Source organism: Pseudopipra pipra, chromosome 15 (assembly GCF_036250125.1).
Source record: "Pseudopipra pipra isolate bDixPip1 chromosome 15, bDixPip1.hap1, whole genome shotgun sequence".
In the NCBI taxonomy this organism is placed as follows: Eukaryota; Metazoa; Chordata; class Aves; order Passeriformes; family Pipridae; genus Pseudopipra; species Pseudopipra pipra.
In genome coordinates, this window is record NC_087563.1 from 12,412,405 (window position 1) to 12,433,915 (window position 21,511).

The 21,511-nt window shown below is 43.3% G+C and overlaps 1 protein-coding gene and 1 long non-coding RNA gene across 7 annotated transcripts in view; one reads left to right on the plus strand and one right to left on the minus strand.

Annotated features, from left to right (window-relative positions):
• The window catches only part of SGCD (sarcoglycan delta), a 347,493-nt gene extending 326,536 nt beyond the window's left edge, over positions 1 to 20,957 (minus strand). For 3 of the 6 annotated variants that reach the window (XM_064671959.1, XM_064671950.1, XM_064671951.1), the window contains exon 1: positions 15,395 to 15,534. The gene's annotated coding sequence lies outside the window, so the exon portion shown is untranslated. Of the gene's footprint in view, positions 1 to 13,443; positions 13,464 to 15,394; positions 15,537 to 20,920 lie in introns of those variants that run through there. The other 3 variants (XM_064671961.1, XM_064671955.1, XM_064671956.1) reach the window with 3 other exon arrangements.
• Positions 17,516 to 18,416, plus strand: LOC135422317 (uncharacterized). Its single transcript, XR_010434427.1, has 2 exons — positions 17,516 to 17,648; positions 18,073 to 18,416. It is a non-coding gene; the product is annotated as an uncharacterized LOC135422317 (long non-coding RNA).
• Positions 20,958 to 21,511: the final 554 nt, after the last annotated feature.

Below are 21,511 nucleotides of genomic sequence, written 5' to 3' on the forward strand. Positions count from 1 at the left end.
AGAGAAGTCTTGGATTTAATTTTCTGTTATTGATCATTATTTTTCTCTAAACACCCGGCATTCTTAGCAAACACTACTTGAAGGGAATGCACAGTATTTCTAGTCTAAATCAGTTAAAAAGAAGCAAGAAAAAAAACCCAAAAAAACTAAAAACCATGTGAACAGCCAAAATAAAAACTTGGAAATTGCAGGAATTGGGATGCACACAGAAAGTAAACCAGAGGATGGACTGGTCATCTTCTGTGTAACTTCCACTGATTTGATATCCAAATATTTTCTGTGTGCTGACCTTTACTTTCTGTGATCCTGATGGCAATACTGTCATACGCTCTTAAAAAGCTGCATATTAGCATTCACTTCTGTTTTTATCGGGTTTTAATGGCAATGCAAATCAGTTTTCGCATGGCTTGTTCCATGCCTTTGTATCCTTTGCAGAGGAAAAAAAAAAAGGCAGGAAACTAAGAAATGGTTTGTTCAATTTGCAGCCTGCTCAGGAATCTTGATTTTGCCTCCTTACACACTGTGTCTTGACCACAGAGGACAGAGCACTGTGCAGGGGGGAATTCAGGCACAGGAACCCAGAGCTGCTTTATCTGAGCCTTCTTCTTTATTCTTCCCCTGAACATGATGGCCCTGTCATCCAGTCTGAACAACACACAAAAGAAGATTGGGATTTCACTGTCTGTACTCAAAATAAATGAATGTGACAGAAAAGGAACCCTTGTCTTTGCAAACAAAAGAAGAGCTCAGCTCTTATTGAGAATAGGATAACCAGAAATGTATTCCTGCCTCAGGAAGAGACCCCAGGCTGCAGAGGTGGGCTGGGGCAGAGAAGCTACTCCCTTCTGGTTCTCTCCAGCTGGCAAGTTAAAAACATCATTACTGAATCTCACAGTTGTACACAGCAAAAAACAATTCTGGTCTTTTTGGACAGACAAAAAAAGACCGTAAAAAAAAGAAACCAACCCGTATCTTTCCCCATTTCTTTCTTCTCTCTGGGAAGTGCCTCAATGCCACTGACGGGACAAAAAAGACAAAAGGTCTATGATACTCTCCCTCCCTCCAGCTGCTTACCCTGTGGGAAGTGCTCCATTTTCCCTTTTGGGGCTTCTTGCAATCACTGACTTCATGGCACTGGGGAGTTCTCTCCAATGCACAATCAATACTGTATGTCCACCAACCCCCAGCCCTTCTCTCAAACCATGACACTATAGGGAGTGCTGAGGGCCAGATCCCACCTCAAAAGCTTCCCCCATCTCTCCCATGTTTTTTAGGTACAACACTAGTGCACAGCACTGGCACAATACTTCTAAAATACAGTAAGCTGGAACAGCTCAATAGTATTACCATACTTGGTTATTAATCAGAATGAAATGCTTGAAAAAAATAAAGGAATTAAGCATACTTAATTTATGAGTGAAAAGGTGAAAAAGTAACCCAATTACAACTAGTTAATTCCTCCACATGGAAAGTACATCTCCTGCTTTGGGGCTCCCTCATCTGCCCAAGTTCCAGCATTTGGAAATCAAAGCCAGATCCACCAAGGCTCAAAATGGAATCAAGATGCAATTTTTCAATAAAGAGGAAAGTGCTTCTATCTTCAGTTTCCTTAGGTTCCATCACTTGAATCCACTATCCATATCCATTACCACTAAACTAATCCTAGCTAATTTTCAAAAAGAATTAAATAAAGATGAGAGGAAGGAAGCAGGAAACTGTTTTCAAAGATGCAACAGGCAAGCAGAGAGAAGTGAAGAATTGATTCAATCTAGGCAGCTAATTTAAACATCAAGTTGAGAAACTCAATTCCTCACATAGTTAAGAGAAGAGAATCAGGCTCTAAATTCAGAGCTTTGAATCACCCTGTGATGGCTGTGGTGACTGTATGTGGCCTTGAGGACCCCAAATTAGACAACTAAAGTTGGATGTGTCTACAGCTATTAGCCACCTAATTTTCAGTTAATTAATTAATGCTACAGGGATTTAGACACCCAATATTGCTTTTAATTCTTGCTTAACTGTAGTGACAACAGTCTCAAGAGTTCTCTCATTTTTTAAGAAGTGCTGTAAAGTACATGATACTCTGAACCACCCATAAGCACACAGTGTACACGTCCTATCTGCAGCACTTTATATTCATATACTTGATATTTCAGCTTCTAAAAATAATATTGGCAGAAATACATATTTGCCATAAACATGGGCAAAGCAAACCTCATGCTGAAGGATGTGTGCAAACAAAACCAGAGAACTTGCTTTAAAGAGATCATCGATGCAAATCACACTGATGACTGTTTTTTACAATCAGATTTCTTAATTCCTCGTTTCTGTCCTTGGCATGTCTATCCTTCAAAACATCTCTTATATTATTGTACAACTTAAAAGCAGCAAATATCAAATTCTCACCTGTCCCTGACTAAAAACTCTTTCAGCTCTTGAAAAAAAGTATTAAAGTGACTGAACTTGCACATAACTCTCGCTGGACTTTATCTGGTACAGTACATTGTCAAAACCAGAAAATGCAGGTTGGTCTCACATTATCTGTAATAAGACAGACAGTCCTTCATTTTAACAAGGTACCACTGCCAATACCAGCCCTGCTGTGTAAAAAACCTGAGGCAACGATTTTTTATTTATACAAGTGCAGTGAAACTCAGCGAGATCAGATGTGATCGAAGGCACCTTCCAGCACCTGGCACACAGTGAATATTCATGCAGGACCTTTGAGAAGCATCTTACATCCCACACATTTCATGGCAAGGCAGCTACCAGGGCACTCCCCCACCCTGCCAACAGCTGAGAAGGGCAGCCTGGAACAAGCAAGGACACACACACACAGAGAGAGAGGTAAATCAAGCCATTGTAACAATGAGAATGAGTTCAGTGATTTCTCCCCAGTAAAATGTTTAAATTTTTCCATGTGCCAGATCCAGTAAAGCTGGATGGTTTCTTCACACAAAGAGATGCTGATGCTTCTGGGACCTGTCACCCTTCCAAGTCACTGCAGCACCAGCAAGGCTTGAGCACCATGAACTGACTGGGCAAGTAACCCTGCTAACCCAAAATGTGACCAGAGGCACCTCTGTCAGTTTTGGGGGCACAGCACAAGGGCAGCAGCACAGATAGTTTGCATTTGGAAACTCTACTCCTGCCACCAAGAGCAACATCAAAGAAAATGTCGAGCTACTGTCACATTCAGGGCTCTGCCTTCTTGGGACCAAGTGACTGGAACTGTGGAAATTTTATTTCTTTCAGGTGCCACCACCCTAAGATGGCTCAGAACTGAGTGCAGCTGCTCTGTGAATGATAAAAGCTTTTTCACTTTTAACTGCAAGTGAGGCACAGCAAATCCCAGATACAATGGAAGGGAGAACAACAAAATTAGGTGGAATTATCATTTAATTTTTATGTCCAAGTCATCCATTGATTGTTTTGATTTTATCAAGAGATTTTGAGGCTATTATGTGAGTCTCAAAATCTGCTCACTGCCAAAACAGGTAGCCCAGGTTTCATCTTTAGGAAGACAGTACATTCTACAATAAATGACTTTTTTAAATTACAAGGTCACCATCATGGACCAGAGAGAAAATTCTTGATGAGACAAAATTTGGAGACTGTGCTGACCTACACCCAATAGTCCTGTAACCCCTGGACAAGACTCTTCCCCAGCCTTCAGTGAACAAGACGACAACTTAGCAAGTAAAAGCTTTCTGCTGCTACAATGGAGAGCATTGATAGCTCTATTAGCCTTGGCACATAAGGTCACAGGTACATGTACCCACCATGACCTGGTGCTTCAGGAGAGACCAACAGTGCAAAACAAAAAGGATTGGGAACTGCCAGCCCCTCCCAAGGTGGGTATTTATGAGGACTGTAGCTTTCTCCCACTGCTTTTCATTACAAGACTTCATATATATATTTCAGATTCTCCTGCTGAGAACATAGATAAGCTTCTAACATTAAATTTTCCATAAAACAGAGTTACAACACAAGGCTAGTGACAAATGCTGGCGTCAGGAGCCTGCAGTGCTGGTATTCTGTTAGAGTTTTGGAGAGCAATGAACAAAGATGTAGAGAGTAAAACAAAAGCATCTTCCTAACTTGTAAATTTATTTCTGGAATATTTAAAATGTGACATTAAAGTTGCTTTTCTGGGCATGCAGACAGCCCTATGTCTTGATAATTCTATGTACAAGAATGGCTTAAAACTGTAATACAACATTTGGTTTCAGTCAACATTAGTTCTAGTGTTCAATTCATTCCTTGCAAAGATTAAAGCTTATTACCATTGATAAAGTCTATCTTGTAAACCCCAGGGCACCACTTTGAAAATTTTCATGGTGAAATTCAGCAGTGTCATGCAGAGTTGCATGATAACACCACAGTGACGTATCAGTGATCCTGATGCATTATTTCCATGATTTCTGATTCTGACCCCACAACTCTGAACAAAGCTGTAACATTACAGTCAGGAGAGGGACAAAAAAAACCCCCAAAACGCCACAATACTCACAAAATATTATGCAAACCATATTTGACTTCTTTCATTGTCTTTCCACAGTTGGAACATTTCATAAAAAAGCCAAATGTTCAAAGATACAGACCACTGAGTTTAACTTCAATACAAAAAGAGTTGATAGAAAATAAAGAATTGAATGAGTGGGAGCATTATATACCCAGAAAGAGTCAGATGTTTTGCAGAGAGCAGTAATGCACAACAAATCTGTTACACTTCCCTGAAGGAGTTAATGAGTGTGTGAATAAGGTGACATGGTCTGCAGGGATATGCAGGTGGCTGATGCAGTACACAGGGCTTTTCCCAAACCCTTCAGCAAAGAGTCTAAAGAATCTTAAGAAAAGCCTTAAAAAAGGTAGACTTTGTGGGGATAGAAAGAAAAGGTATCTTATGGATGATCAACTAGGAAAAAAAAAATTGAAGTAAAGGAAAGAATAAAGAATCATTTGTCACAACCATGGGAGGCTGTTACCACATCACCTCAGCATCTGTGCTGAGACCTGTACTGGTCCAAATATCCATTAATGGTCTGAGAAGGGGGCAAGGGGGTAATGAACTGCTAAACTACACTGACAAAACAGAAAAATTAAGAGTAGGCAAAATTACAACCGACATGAAAGCTACAGAAGAGTCTCAAGATACTGTGACTGGACAGTAAAATGATGGCATGAACTAAACGTTAATAAATGCACTGAAATAAAGGAGTTTGATTGTCCACACAGACTGACAGGGTCCGAATTACCTGTTATAATGCAGAAAAGAGATGTAGTCACTACAGGCAGTTTTCTGGAAACATCAGCTCAACAGCAACCAAAAAATAGTAAATAATTTTAGAACTTTTCAGGAAACATATCAAGACTGAAATATAAAATACCATGCAGATAAATCATGAGTTTTTGACATTTTAAAAATGCATCTATTTCTGGTTAACTTTAAAGGAAAACATACAAAGACATGCTACTGAGATGGATCAGAAGACCAAAATTATTTCTGAACAGTGAAAATCCTTACATGTCAAGAATGCATCAGTAGGAATACACTGGGACTCTACAGCTTGAAGAACCAAACCACCCAGGTCTGAAACATATCACCAACAGGATGCTGGGCTATGTGAGCCTTTTGTCTGACCACCTGCACTGTTCTTACTTTCTTGTGAGGTAGAGGACATGGTGAGGACAATTTCTACTTTCTTGTGAAGTGTTAGCAGGATAAGCCAGAGCATGTATAGATAAATTGTATTAATTGGGCTGAGATCTGCAAGAGACACTTTTCTCACTTCCATCTGCCCTGGAAGCAAAGATATTAAATAAGACATTAACCATTCGGCTCACAATGTGCTATAAAATTTTACCTTTGGTCTTATTAGGGTAACAAATGGGAAATATCATATAAGGCTTGAAATTATGGAGTAGAATAGATTCAAATTGCTTCATAAGTTAGAAAAGAAAAAACACCCTCCAGAGCGATCTCCCATCCCAAGAAGGACAGGTCTAAGTTCAGCTGGACACCGAATTTTCTATTTTCATCTGAAAAGCTGCACATGCTGCCTTTTTCCCCCCCTACAAGCTGAGGGAAAAAGCAACTTCTGTGTATAAAGGGTATACATAGGGAGTACTAAGCACAGCACTGAACAGACAGACATCTAAAATACCAGATAATATGCTCATGTTAGGTTAGAGCATCCTGGGTCTGTTAAACAACTTATGCTGTTGTAGCTGTTGATTCATGTCCAGGCTGGATGAAAAGCCAAATTCAAGCAGATCAGAAGCTTCCCATAAGGAAAACGGAAGGATCAAAAAAGAAGTATTTTGATCCCTGTAAGAACACCCTTGCATAGCACAAGAAGCACATGAAGACCAAGGGGGTTTGTGCCATTAATCATAAAACAGCCTTTTCCCACCTTAAACCCAAATCTTCTTTTCCTGGTAAAACAATAGGAAAGGATGAACCAGTCACTTGAAGCAGCTACTCTGTTACATCAGCAACACATTCATCTTTTGGGTCACTCTCTGAAAGCATAATTTCCATCCCCACTATAGGTTTTCCCACCATGTTCGTGAGTAATTACCAACTGCCCAGGTTGTAAAATTTGGAGAAATCATTTTTGATTTCTTTAATCTCCCCAGTCTCTCTTAATTCCTCTTCTTCTCTGTGAACAAACCAAAATACAATAGAATGACGCAAGTCCTGGCATACTGTACATTCTGATGCTGAGAACACTCCCACACAGAAACTATTAATTCACAAAATCATGTAAGAAACCCTTCTGCTATTTACAAACTTCTGTGCTTTATTATTTTTCAAAAGATTTGACTGAACACACACAGTTTCATGGTAGTCAAATAAGGGGCCACAGCCAGGGTTTTTAGAGCCACCCCAGGATCGGTCTCCAACTCATTTTCAAACCAGTTCTCATTTTCTACGTTAGACACCTTCATTCTTCAAGACAGAGCAGAGACTACTGGCAATACACTCCAGCACTGCAACTATTCATGATGTGCCACACAGGCATCAAAATAATGGACTCTTCAGCTGTAAAGATACACTAAGAGTAACACACACTAGTTTAACAACATTATGTATTCTGGCTTTGGAAATATGTTGCAATTTGTTGAGGGGAACCTCAACAAAGGTGGTTACTCCCAAAGGTTCAGTTCTTCTCTCAGATAGGCTGTGGTTTTCATTATGCCATGCTTTTCCCTTCACTATTCCCACAAATACCAGCTCAGCCTCACAGGCACTATCCTCCCTCAACTTTTCAGTGAAGACATTTCACAACAGTGTAGTTGAAAATAAGAACAATGGAGTTTAAGTGCACCATTTTTCTATTTCTGATTCAACTATAATAACTATAATATCCTCCATGTCAGTAATAAGACAACTGTTAAATGTGATACTTAAAATCATTCACCTCTGGCTTCACAAAGCTCTTTCAGAAATACCTGTTTCCAGAAAACATCATTACTGTAACACTCAGTAATTAGTGTGTAGGTGCTTTTTTAACTAAACCAATAAAATGCCCACCTTCAAGATTATTTTCAAAGTGTGAAATTAAAGCATGTAACAGCATATAACATCAGCCTGCACAAGGGCCCATGCCACAAACTGTCAGATACTCCAGCCTGAGCAGAGGAATGTGGAAGTGCCTGTTGCTCAGCAGCCAACGAGCTCTTCTGCTGAAGTCAGAAAGAAGAGGAACAAAGAAAACAGGGTGAAAAAAAAAGAAACATATCTAACAGATTTATTTTTAAGACAATTCAAACAATACATAAAATCTTTCATTCACAGCTTCAAAAACCATCATGTGTAGGCAATTAATTACTGCATGCCTGACTTCACTCCCAGTATTTTCACCAATGCCAGTGGCAGTAGGGCTGGCCTCTTCCCTATTAGCTAACTCAAACCTGTAACTTGCTCTTGAATATGTCATTCAGATCTAATATCTCCTTTTAAGTATCCATTTCTGGCAGAGTGTAAAATACTCAACCTATCAAAGCACTGCAGTTTCATCATTACCCCCCCAAAATTAATCGTGTTTCAGTACACACAAGGCAAGACTTTTGCAGCACACTGCTAAGAAGGAACAGATAAAAGTGGATTTCCCAGTGCCCATACTGACACAGTAATACAGCTAATGATTTCCTGCAAGCTCTGTGAACAAAACTGCAAAATAACTCAGCTCTTCAGAAGCAACATGTAAGCAGAAAACTGAGCTGTTCTCTGTAAGGGCTTTGATTCTTCTGTGATCTCACTGAAACAAAATAAAAAATAGTCAGGTTAAATAAGGTAAATCCTTGCTTTAAAGTTTATTTTGGATTCATTTCTTTAAGAAGTCGCGCATACTAAAAAATAAAATTTTATAGTTGGAATATATGTGAACTTGATAATGTAAAACTGCTAAAACTCAGTCTTACTGTTTTACCTGAGCGTGACAGTAACAGTGAATTTTATCCTCCTTCAGATAGATAGAACAAGGCAGAAAATCCAGTTACATCCCATTTATATCCATAAAATAAGTTGCAAGAGGAGGGAGGCTGCCCATGCTGACACTCAAGAAAAGTTTATGCTTTCTGCATAAACGATTTTGTAATTCAAATACAAGCAGAGGTTTGCAGGTTATTTTTTAAGTCATAGAAAGGCTCTCATAGCCCACACCATGGCTATGCATTTTGTACATGAACAACTCTCAGCACAGCTGAAGCTTCACTCCCCAGCTCCACTCTCAGATGTCACACTTGCAACTGCCTAAAAGTCAGAATAAAAGCTGGGCGTTACTGCAATGCACAGTTTTGAAAGACTTCAAGAAGTTACTGGAGCAAGACAAACTGCACAAGATTCTTCTCTAGGAAGCCAGTCTAGCAGCAGCCCAACAGCTCAGAAAGGCTCTCATTTAATTAGCTGTTTGCAATGTAGAAGAGAGGCTGTAGAAGTGCCCAGTGCTGCATCCTCATTTGTGCTTCGCCGTGATCCCTAAGGCAGCAGTTCAGTCCCAAGTGAAACAGAGCTCATTATCAGCAGAGACAACCCTCCTCAGGAGAGAGGTGTTTCTCGGGCTGTTAATAGCATCAGCTCGGTCTGATCGCCCCTACCGCCTGCTCTGAGCAGAGCACAGCCGGTACAGGCAGACTGTGAGCTGGGAAGGACCTGGCAGAGCTTAGCTGGAAGCAAGGATAGAGACTGGTCTCTGACAGGAAAGGAACACAGACCCTTCATAGCTGGTTTGAGGAACGGTAGGACATTTAAAGTAAACTCGGAGCTGGCCTTGGTTTGAATTTGGTTTACAGGAAAGTGCAGATGATGGGAAAGCCGTCACTGATTCTCCCCCCTGGCTCACGGGCACCTCTCAACAATGCTCCTTTTGCTTTCTGAGTAGCACATCCCACATTTGCCTATTGGGCACATTTCCCTGTTTAAAAGAGGGTTAAGACCCCTATCATCAGCCTCTGCAGACTCTTGGCTCATGCTTCAAAAGAACACGTTTACTTGGGAACTGCCCGATGCAGAGCCACATCGCAACCTCTGATCATACAGGGGAGAATTTGGAGCCCACTCCACTTCAGCTGCCTCGTGCTACCAGGGCAAACAGCCTGATCTGATCTACCTACTAAACCCCTCAGCAAACAGCACCTCACTGATTTAAGGAGTGTAAGAGCACTAATACTCCCTGCTCTGAAAACACAGCCCTGAAACCAGCCACGTCACCCGCTGGGCTGGTGGCAGATGGGGAAAGAGCCACATCTCCACAAGGCTGAATTCAATTTAATTGAATGGAATTTCCTACATTTTTTCTCCCCGTTCATACTTACCATCCTGCTTTTATCTGGCAGCATTTAAACAGCTGTTTTCTTTATCACATTAAACCGACATTTCTGACAAAAAACAAATGTCTAATTCTCCTGGATTTCCACACAGTATGCTACAGGGGAGCAAATCTCTACTGAACCATGCTATCCTATTAGCCTGAGCACAGGTTTTCCTCTTTAAAACAAATGTCTGTCCCATCCTCAAAAAAAAAAAAATTTTTTAAAAAGCCTTCAGTGACAATCTTCTGCTCAAACTTTACCCCCCAAAATACAGCAGGCCATTCCTCCAGCCAGTGGCACAACCGACACAGCACTGGGGAAGGTAATGGAGCTATGCTGATTTACAACAGTTAAAGATCTGACCTGGAAATGAGTCATGGGCATTACTTGCTGCTTGAATTGCAACTAATTCAAGGGGTTTGTTTTGTTTACCTTTGAATGTGTTGTAAAGCTTCAGTCACTAAAGGTCAACTCCAACATTTCTTCATAAATATTTAGGAAAGCTCCTGAATATTTAGGAAATGCTTGGATGTATGAGATTTTTCAAGCATGCTGCTTCTTGGATTTGGACTCATCTTTTCTATCACCTACTCTGCCATCTAAAATAGTCCATTAACCTACAGATTGAGGCAGCTACTTTTGGTGAAGGGGTGAAAAATCACAGCTTAGCTCTGAGCGTCAAAACAAGAAGGAAAGAGAAAAAAAAAAAATCACATAGGGAGGCAGGCTTCGGGACTCTTCTCCCTGCTGTCTGTCAAAGAGATGTGGCTCTGGCTGGTTTTAGGTGCCTTCTGCGTTATGGTCTGTTCTCCCTCTGCTGAGCAATCCAAGCACTACAGAGAGTAACAGAGCTGCCTGAAGCAAGAGGTTCTTCAGTCGTGTCAGGATTGCACGGGAACAAACTTTATTTCTCAGGCTAACGCTAGAAAAAAGGAAGAAAGGCACGGGGACATGCTCAGCCTCACGCTCCCACCTCACCCACAGAGACTGCGCTGAGCCAGGCTGGAGCTGCCAACCCCCACGGCTCGGCTGAGGGCTGAGCAGGCTGGTGCAAAGACCTGCTGAGGTGAGGAAAGCTGTACCTCAGCTATAGACCAGGGACACCTCCAGAGAAGGCACAAAAGATCTTAGCTAGATGGTTTGCTCTCGCTGCCACACTTGCAAAGAAGAAATGAGACTAACTGCTCACATGTCTTCCATACAAGAAACAGATAAAAAGACTACACCAGCACTTCATCTGCTGGGGTGATCGTAGCAAATCTTGGCTCATCCCAGCAGTGGACAACATAATCCTGGATGTGGTCCCAGCACTGCTCTTCTGCATTCACAGTAATTCTCCAGCACCCAACCTGACACACCCTACAGTTTCCTTGGGACAAAGAAGGGAAATAATAGGTATATGCAATACTACCAGCTTACCACTCTACAATGCATGAGATTCAGGGAGCTCCCTGTGCAGCAGCTCAATTTTAAAACCATAATTAAATTAAAATAATAAAAATAATAAAACCCCAATGTCCATATCAGATTCTGTGGTTGAACTGAGTGGTGATGCTGAGACTTTACAAAGTTTTCACCTCCATGAGGAACCAGTACCTTTTCTTGCTAAGCAGAGGAGCAGATAATCACCCTAGGGCTCCATCTTTAGTGAAAAATAAAACCCCCTATTTCTCAAAGGAAAAAAAAAACCAACCCAATCCACATCCATTTTCACTAGCTCTATTCAAATTCAACAGAACAGCAGCTAAAAATACATCAGGAATCAAGGTGGGGACGAAGAAAACAAAAAAAGGTTTGACGCCAGAATGGCAGGATTTCAAGGGTGACCCACTGCCTGGTAATGTCAGTGGGATCCTTTTGAACCGCTTCCAAACAAGTCAGACACAGCTCACCTGGAAGTGGCTTGTTATTGAGCACAGCTGATTGAGGCAGAGGGGAAGAAAGCACAGAATTCACAAGGAAAATGCACAGATATGCTACTCATACCAGCCCCTGATCAGTGGGCAGGGGAAAGCTTTCTTTTAAATATCTAGCCCCAAACTGGAAAAAATACCAGCCTTCCCATAGGATCCATTTTAAACCCGAGGAGCGGGAAAACATAAAATGTAGCTAAAACCTAAGATTTTTCAAGGTTATATAAACAGACATTGCAAAGTTTTTTACTGTGTTTAGTAACCTACTGCCCCCAGAAAAGTTAATATGTTTTAAAACAACTCCAGGTATATTCAGCAGAAGTCTGTTATTAAAATCAGTGAGAGACAAGCTGTTAGCTGTACATTGTGCTAAGAAAAGCTGCAGATGAAATGCAGAAAGCTCCTATGCTTTCACTCCACATCCAAAAATCCAAACATTTTCATGAAGCTGCACCTAAAGTGCTACCTTGCCAAAACTTATAGAAAAGCACCAAGGTAGCTGTCAATAATTTTTTTTTTACAACCACCCAGGAAACATTTCAAAGGTGAGGAACTGTGGGCTGGTGCAAATCCTGCCTCTGTTACTGTTCTGGGCTGACAGGATCAAGGCGTCTGCTGGTGGCCAGAGACAAATGGACTCAAGAGAGTGATAGTGTGCATGAGCTTTTAAGCTGAGATACTTTCCACTTCAAGCACACCTAAGGGACTCGATGTAAACTGGTAACAGAGCCTGGGATTCACACAAATTAAATAAAAGCAGGAGTAGACAATGAAGAAAGTTAATTTTCCACCTAGAGAACTGCAGTGTTAGAAGATTGCCCTGGAGGATTTAATCAATGCAAGTGAATCTTGTATATTTTCCTCCAGTATTCCCAAAATAAGTCAATAAGATGCCAGCACTTTCTCAGCATACAGTGACCGCTTCCCAGCAAGCTTGAGTTCAGGTCTTTATCAAAAGAACTAAAGAAATGCATTATGATTTCAGAGAAAAATAGCAAGCAAGGAAACAGAAGCAGCAGGATAACCTTACAAGGCACAGTAGGTTTTCAGAAAAACTTTTTCACTTCTTTATTCTTCAGGGCTATTGGAAGCAATGAAAACTACTAAAACCAGACATTGCTGGCACACAAAAGTACCTGCAGCTACCCTGGCCTTTAAGAATAGCAAAGCATCCAAAAAATGTTCCACACCACCATCAGGTACTAAGTAAAGGTATTTCCAGATCCAGAACCTCCTCTCCCATGAGCAAAACACACCTACTTGTCCATCTGCTTCATTACAGATGATATAAAGCTCCCTATGCCTTCAAGCAACTTCTACTGCACCCACCTTCTAATCCATCACCTAAAGGATCTGTGCAAGTGTGGTGGGTCCACACACGTCACCTGAAATAAAGAGCTACAGACCACATTACGTAACACACTTCTATATAATTATAAACACCTGAATAAATGGCCCTGCTTGTCTGAAGATTTGCACACAGGCTCTCTCTCTTGGCCAAATGACATGTAGGCAGGGAGCTTTCTCAAGCTGTAAGTCAATTTACAACCCCACATTCAGCTGGAGCCTGGATAATCTGTTTCTCGGAGCATTAAAAATCAAGATCTTCATAATTTCCCCTTTGTAATACTCAGTTTGCATGCACAAAACAAAAGAGCTGTCAAGTCCTCAGTTTTAAAAGCTTTAAGCAAAATTAGCTATTCTAAGTTACCTGCAAAGCAAAGAGGTGCAGCTGAAAAACACCAGGGGCATATGATCCACAACTCTTCAAACAAAGTGTCAGAAGTTTCCAGAAGGCACGATAAGAATAGAGTCAACATCATCAGTGCATTCCAACACAAGAATTTCAAGGACTTCAAGGAGCAAAAACATAGGTAATTTTTCAGGGGCATCGAGAATATTGCAACAGTTGTACCTATGCTAATCAAAGGGTTTGGAAGCCAAGCTCACACTGCATTGCTCAGAAGTGATGCTCTGAGAAGAGCTTCTACTACAAGGAATCTTTTCTGCCTTGTTTCAAAATGATGACTCTTACTTTTCCATTTATCAGTATAATTTCTTCCTCAAACTGGCATTCAAATATATAGCTCTTCCTCAGGGGAGGAAGAAAACAAAAACATATTTTGAAATACAAGAGTGGAATCTCAACAGATATACATCAATGTGAGAAGTCAACAAAATTATGGTAATTTCTGCCAAATGAAACATAACCAAGACTTCTCTCCTTCGAGATGAAGCTGGGATGATTATGGTCATTTACAGCAGATGCTGCTACTCATCACAGAGGGCACAAGAGCTTGTTCCCATGCCTGTGTAATGTCACTGAGTAAATACATCTGTTAGCAGGAGGAGGACTCAGTTCAGCACACTGATGTAGCAACGTCACTGCCTGACCTATTCTGCCCAGCACACAATGGAGAGTTGTTCATTTTTCTTTTCAATGAGACACTATGCAAGTGTTGATTTAATGGTTCATTTATCAACCCCTCTGAATATTAAGCAATTCATTTTGACTTAATTTGAGCAATTCAATTTCACCCATCCTTTCTCCCCTTGAAAAATGTGAATTGCTGTCTAGGGAGAAGCTGTTTTAAAAGTTGACTTAACAGGAAGCACTTGGCTCCATGGGTTTTATATATATTTATAGCTGACTTTTTATTCGCCCTTTACATATTATATCTGAAATTCACAAATGCTAAAGCAAAGACACTTAAACGAACGTTCTTAACACTGCAAACCAAAAGGCATCTTCTGCAGTAGTAGCTACTCCTCAAGAAGACCACCAGAAAACGAAGTGCATTGTCAACAAAACCAACAAGCCTATGAAATTCTGTAATACTCAGGGAAAGGAGCTTCTCATTGAAAATCCGTTACTTAGAAACTTTTTGCTACTGGATACATTTTCCCCATAGGGACAAAACAACAACGCAGGAAACACTCGAGCTTTAGTCTCACCTGTAAGCAGCACCTCATACCCCCAAGTTCGCATCTTGCGGAGCTCCCAGTGCCACGCACCAGCCCCGCTCTGCAGTCGGGCTCAGCCCGGCCGGTCCGAGACCCGCCCGCGGCACCGACCTCCGGCAGCGGCTCGACGGGACAGCCCGGGGTCGGGCTCGACGGGACTCCCCCGGCACCAGAGCAGCCGCGACCGCTGCCCCTGGTGGTACCCGTCGCATTCCCCGCGGCTCCCACAGCTTTTTTTGATTCAGCCTGATTTGTACCCGTTTTCACCTGCTGCTCCCAGGTGCCGAAGCCCCTCTCCGCAGCCCCCCCGACACGCGCGCTGTTAACATTCAGCCCGGCAGCTCCATCCAGCCGCGCACCCCCGCAGCCTCATCCCAGCGGGTCACTTCCAGGAGTCCCTTCCCCGCGGGAGCCTCGCCCCCCGCAGACACAGAGCATCCCCCGCAAACCTCGGCCGAGCCTTCCGGAGGGCCGGGCAGCGCCCGCCCGCTGCCGGGAGCCACTTTTCCCTCTGGGAATACGAATACGGAGGGAGGGATGCGAAGCAGGGATGCGCGGGGGGCACCGCCACCGCGACCCGTGGAGCACCCGAAGGGCCGCGGCTCCCCGCGAAGGGCAGCGCTGGCCAAGCGCCGAAACTCCGCCAAGTCCGAGCGCGGGGCTGGGGCAGCGCCGCCCGGGCACCCCCTGGCACTCACCGGGGCGGGGGTCGCGGGCAGGCTCGGCCCTTCAGGAGATCATGCCGGCGGGAGCGCGGGGCCGGCGGCGGAGCGGCTCCTCCGGCAGCGGGGGCGCGGCGCTGCCTCTCGCCGCGGCGCAGAGCCGCGCCGCCTCCGACACGCGGCCGCGGCGCCCCGGCCCCGCGGGGGGGGCGGCCGGGGGCGGGTCCGCTCCCGGCTCTGCCCGCCCCGGCCCTGCCCGCCCGCGCCTCCGCCCGCCCCGGCCGCACCCACCGCCACCGGCACCGCCGCTGCCTCCTCTGATGTCTGCCTTTTTTTTTTTTTTAATTCCCTCCTCCCTTCCCCCCCCCCTTTTATTCCTTTCCCTCCCTTTTATTCCTTTTCTCTTTCACCCCACTTTTCTTCTTTTCCGCCCTTTTCACCCCACTGTTCTCCCCTTTCCTCGTTTCTCCCCTTCTCTCCGTTTCCTCCTGCTTTCCCATGCCCTTTTTTCCTGCTCCCCTTCCTCCCCCACATCTCATAGAATCACAGAACCACTCCTGTTGGAAAAGGCTTTAAAATCAAGAACATCAAATCCAACTCTTAAGCCAGCACCACCAAGCCCTCCACTAAACCATGTCCCTAAGTACCACATCTGCATATCACACCAGGGATGGTGACCCCACCACTTCCCTGGGCAGCCTGTTCCACTGCTGGACAACCCTTTCCGTGAAGAATTTTTTCCTAATATCCAGTCTAAACCTCCCCTGGTGCAACTCAGGCTGTTTCCTCTTGTCGCTTTTTACTTGAGCAGACGCCAACCCCCACCTGTCTACAGCCTCCTTTCATGTAGTTGTGGAAAGCAACAATGTCTCCCCTGAGCCTCCTTTTCTCCAGGCCGAACACCCCCAGCTCCCTCAGCTCCTCCTCATAAGACTTGTGCTGCAGATCGTTCATCACCTTTGTTGCCCATCACTGGAGAATTCTTTCTCCATTTTTCCTTTTCTTAATTTTTTTTTTTTTTTTTTTTTTTTTACTTCTGCTTTTCCCCATCCCTCTCCCTGCCAAAGCCTTTTAGCAAAGGAGACTGTGCCCAGCAGGCACTCAGCGGCCCAGTGTGGGACAAAGGCTCCAGAAGCAATATAGGTGATTTTCCCTTTGAGTTCCATGTGTTGGAGAGGAGATCAGTGGAAATGGGTTTTTCTACTTTAAAAAGTTGGTTGTTTTGCAACTATATGCAAATACTTTGATTTTAGCAGATGGCAATGAATGCTTTCTTTCCATGTTTTATTCTGGAGCTAAGAATCAACGTAGAAAATTTTGTTTGCAATAAGCTCAGTAGCTACTGACTGCTGGTGTACCAGGTCAGGTTATACTTGTGTTCATGGAGAATTTGTCCATCACATGCCCACTTGCTGTTCTGCCCTCCCTTCTATGAGCCCCAGACCTTCACTTTGCCCTTTAAGTTCCAATGAAGTGTCAGGTTTGGTTCATCAGAGGTCTGTAAAATCAATTCCCAACTAAAGGACAGGGGATGCACCATATAACCCTACACTGGTGCCTCTACACATGCCCTCCTTCTACCTGCTGTAGGTTATATGCAAAATACTGAAGAAAACTGTCAGGGCAAAAGAAAAGCACGTCAGCAAAACTGGGAAGTATCGAGCACCGTAACTTCTATCAAGTTAGTCCAGCAAGAAATTTGACCTGTGGCTCTTCATTTTCTTTTCTGTTATTCTTTTAATTTTTAGTACTTCCATTTTTTCATTACTTCAATAAGTGTTGTTGTCCTTCGTTTGCACTGATTTGCACTGTGCACTGGATCCAGTTGGCCAGCAATGGCAGGGAATGCTAATTCCATTTAGTTACCGGAAAAAAGCAATAAAAGTAAATATGTTTCCCTGAGGCCCCGGCCCAGAGTGATGAAAAATCCAGACCAACAAACATATTTGTCAAAATCAGTCTGAAGTGTCCTCTCTTTTCCCATTGAAAAATAAAAGTAGGAAAAAAACACACTAGGCAAACAGAAATATAAATGATGGACCCTTCCCAGCTCTAGTAGTTGCATCCCAAATATATCCCCAAGCTGAGGAAAGAGTGACAGTCTGTACCCCAGAACTGGGCAAGCCCTAATCACATTTCAGATGTGCCACGGACAGCCATAGCTAAGATTATTTAAAGTTATGGGGTCAGTGACAGCAGCAGCTGCTGCTACTCCTGACCTCAAGGGAATCACAGTCCTGGTTACACACAAAGTCTTGTCCTCCCATTCCTCACTGGGACTTACTGGGAGGTGAGTGGTCCTTTGAGCTGCTGCAATGGGTTCCCGGTGCCGTGCTGACCCACTGGCAGGAGCGGGCTGAAGGGGCAGAGGAAAAGGCAGCACAAGCAAAGCTAAAATAACTGTTAGAGATTACTCTGCTTATTTTCCCTGCTTTTAGAAAGGAACAGCTGCTTCTCAGGTTTGCCAGCACCCAGAACTCAAAAAACTGGGAGTGAGAGATTCAGAAATAGGATGATTGTCAGTAAAATAGTCTGATGTCAAGGGGGGGGGGGGGGAAAAGCCTCTTTTATATGGCCTGTGATTACTAAGTCTTCAGAGATCCTTTTTTCTCAAGCTTTTTCCTCAGTTTTGGAGGAGCAGAGATCCACTTTCTTTTTTTTTTTTTTTTTTTTTTAATGAATGCTGGGATTCTAACATAATCAACTAATTCCAGGAGCTGAGGCTTCAAGATAAAAAGAAAAGTATACCATGTTGCAAAGCTCTCAATGCAATCTCATTGCATTGGCTTTGGCAGCGGTTCACTTGGCTCTGGAAATAATAAAGTGGGAGACTGAAATGACAAACAAACCGGAGATCCAAACTGAAGTACCACCAGGGAATGCAAAGCAGATGGCCAGCAAAAGAAGACCAACCCAAAGAATTGCTGTGGTCTTTGCAGGGAGATTACTGACAGCACCCACCGTGGTGGCCTCCTTTCTGTGAGCTTGCCTGGCATCGTTTGCATCTCGATGTCCTTGTAATGAATTATTCTTGAGAGGAATAAACAAGCTAGAATGACCTCTTGATAGCAAATCATTTGTGCACCCTCTCATAGCAAACAGGGAGACCCAAGGGCACTGGATAGCCCATGAAAGGGTCAGAACCAACAGTACATTTCTATGGCATCTTGGCCCTACCTTGTTTTAACTGGTCATTGGGCTATCACCAAGATAACGCTGGTGTGTGCATTTAGGAACAATGCTCTTAGCGTGCTCCTATTGAAATGTCTGCTTTGTTTCAATATGCCATAATATTATTTTGTCAAGAGAATTTATTTAAAAGTTGCAAAATTAAGTCTGTGCTAAACAGGAGCTGGCACAATGGAAATGAGATTTTTGGGACCCCCCATAAATATGTGTAAGCAAATGAAATCTCATGTAGCAATTCATTTTCAGAAAGAGAAAAAAGCCCTAAATTACGTTCTCTGCTGTCATATCCAGTTAGCTCAGGAGAGAAAAACACATGAATATCAACTGTGGCCATTTGAACTAAGCAGTGTAGTAAAACACCCTGAAGACCTCCATCAAGATTGATCCTTTCTGCTTATTCTAATCAATACATTGGTTTACTGGAGAAGGAAACCATTATTGTGGAGCAGGTTTCAGACTGCAACCCCAGCAGATTCTCTGTGCTGCCAAATAGGATTTCTCTTTAGTCTATGTCCATCTCTAGCACTTAGCAGAGCTGACCTGTCCTCTTGTGTTTCTCAGCTGTTTTCTTCAATTTTCACTCTTCTTACCAGTATAAAAACACAATGTTTAATGCTTACTAAACCTTACATGCTCTCCTCTGTGACCATTCACAGGGACCAGGATTTTGAACTTTGGACTCAATAGGAGAAGTTTTTCAACAAGCACCTGGAGCTAAATCCTACCCACCATATTTGTGGGTGTTGCTCCATTACCTGCTGGTTTGAAATAAGCAGGATTTAATCATTTGGGGATGACAGTGAATTATAGCCCCTCATGCAGGGATACAGCACTCCTGTCCCACTCTCCCAACCCGTCTGCTCACAGGCTGGTGCATCACTGGAGCGCAGCCAGGCAGCCACAGAAATGCATTGAGTGAATAAGGTCTTCCTTCCCTATCAGCCAATAAAGATAATTACAAAGGCCAGCATATATTAATTTGGGTTCAATCCTTTTCCCACTCAAATTAATGTTGGTTTTGCCGTTGATGCTGATTTTAGTAGAAGCTGGCCCAACATCAGGGAGCTAAAATTAGATTGCTTCTGCCATCTCCCCTGTACCAGCCAAGGGAGTTACTGGCCCAGCCAGGAATTGATACTAACTCAAGGAACAGCCCAGGTATCCCAGGCATGCTACTGATGGGCTCCAACACCTACTGCAGGAGCTCAGGCAGACAGACACCCACAGTGATCAAAATCATGACACCTCCTCACCACACCACAGCCAGGCCCCTGGGCACGCTCACCCCTCTCAAACTCATTTGCCAAAACCAGCACTAACTGAGGGCAGAGAGGGAGGCACACACAGAAGGTCCTTATCCACTGGGGCTCGGAGTCAGGGGATGGCAGGTCTTGGTGAAGATGCCTACACATGCTCACACAGGTGTGTGACACACACTGCTGTTCTCAGGGACTCCCTGCGCGGGGCTGTCGGATTTTTGTCTGGTTTCCACAACACCAAAGTTGCTCATTGTCAGTATTAGTGATGCCACTCAAAAGAGTCGGGGGAAATCCATCATGGCCCGTGAGGTTATTGTGGTGTAACGAGCAGCCCTTGTATCTCATTTTTCAGCAGTACAACTCGGCCCTTACAACTCCATTTCTGTCCTGCACAAAGCCATGGAGGTGGTGGCTCAATGCAAAGCTTGTGGGGCTTTGCTCGGGATCTCCTTGCATCGGTGCAGATGTGGATGCATGCAGGTGTGCACACACAAAAATCATACACATACAATTATCCTCCACAGTTTTCCCCTGAAAAACAATATTTTCCTTTTAGGCAGTGGTCTGTCCATTGGTGTGTCTGAGTATAAAGATACACAGGCATTTAGCAGCAAGGATGAAAAGCCACACCTCCATGGAGCACACGTAGCACCCTGATTTGCACATACCTCAGAAATACAAACAGTTCCTCTCTTCTCATATTCTGCTGCTACAATAACTTTATAGACAACTTTGCTTACTGGACTTGTTTCGTGGTGGGAGTAACTACCAGCAATATCTTGCCTGCTACTCGGAGCAGAGTCACATGCTGGGATTGCTCATATGCCATTCAGATTCTCTAACAACCGAGAGAGAGAAAAAAAGGGAGGCGAAAGAAAAAGATACATTACTCTGTTGTTTCTGCCTGGGCTGCAAATGCTGTTACACTGATTTCCTTTAACTGGTCAATCCCCACCCTGTTTCCACAAAACATGGAAGACGACTGTTCGTAATTCCAAACTCCCAGCCTTGTGCCAGATAACATTTGCCAATCAGCTGCCAAGGAAAAAAAAAAAAAAAGAAGAAAGAAAAAAGGAAGGAATGGCAGATTAAACAGACCAGTTCTGATTCTTACCTTCAGAAGCAGACTTCGTTCAAAGCCCACAAATACTTTTACTTTGCTGTAAGTCTGAGCTATTTTTAACTTCCCTCGGGGATGCCATATAGGGAGAGCAGCCCCCTCCCTATCATTACTAATCTGCCTAACATAACAGCAGGACACCTGCTGCTGGTGAGTCATATTTTGTGTGAAGCTAATGGTATATATATAGGCGAAATGTAAAGACAATTGCTTATTTCCCTGCCTACCCCATGTGGTGTTTGTTACTCTAAGCAAATCAAATCATTGTAATGAAAACACCGGAAAGAAGACAAATACATAGGAAAATTCATGTTCTCTTCAGACCAGAAGCTCTATGAATGCCTAGCAGAATTATTCTTGTTTATATTTTTGGTGTGTGTACCTGTGTGTGTACATATATCTGCACTTCTGCATATGCACAAAGTGTTTGTGCTCTTAGAAGCTCCTACTCTGGTACATGCAAACTAGTGTTTTCACTGAAAACTTGAATGGAAATTTAAGGACTACAAATCTAAAGCTCCATCCTGAACCTGTCTTCTCTACTCACTTACAGTAAGAAAGAACAAGCATGGAAAATGGGCACAT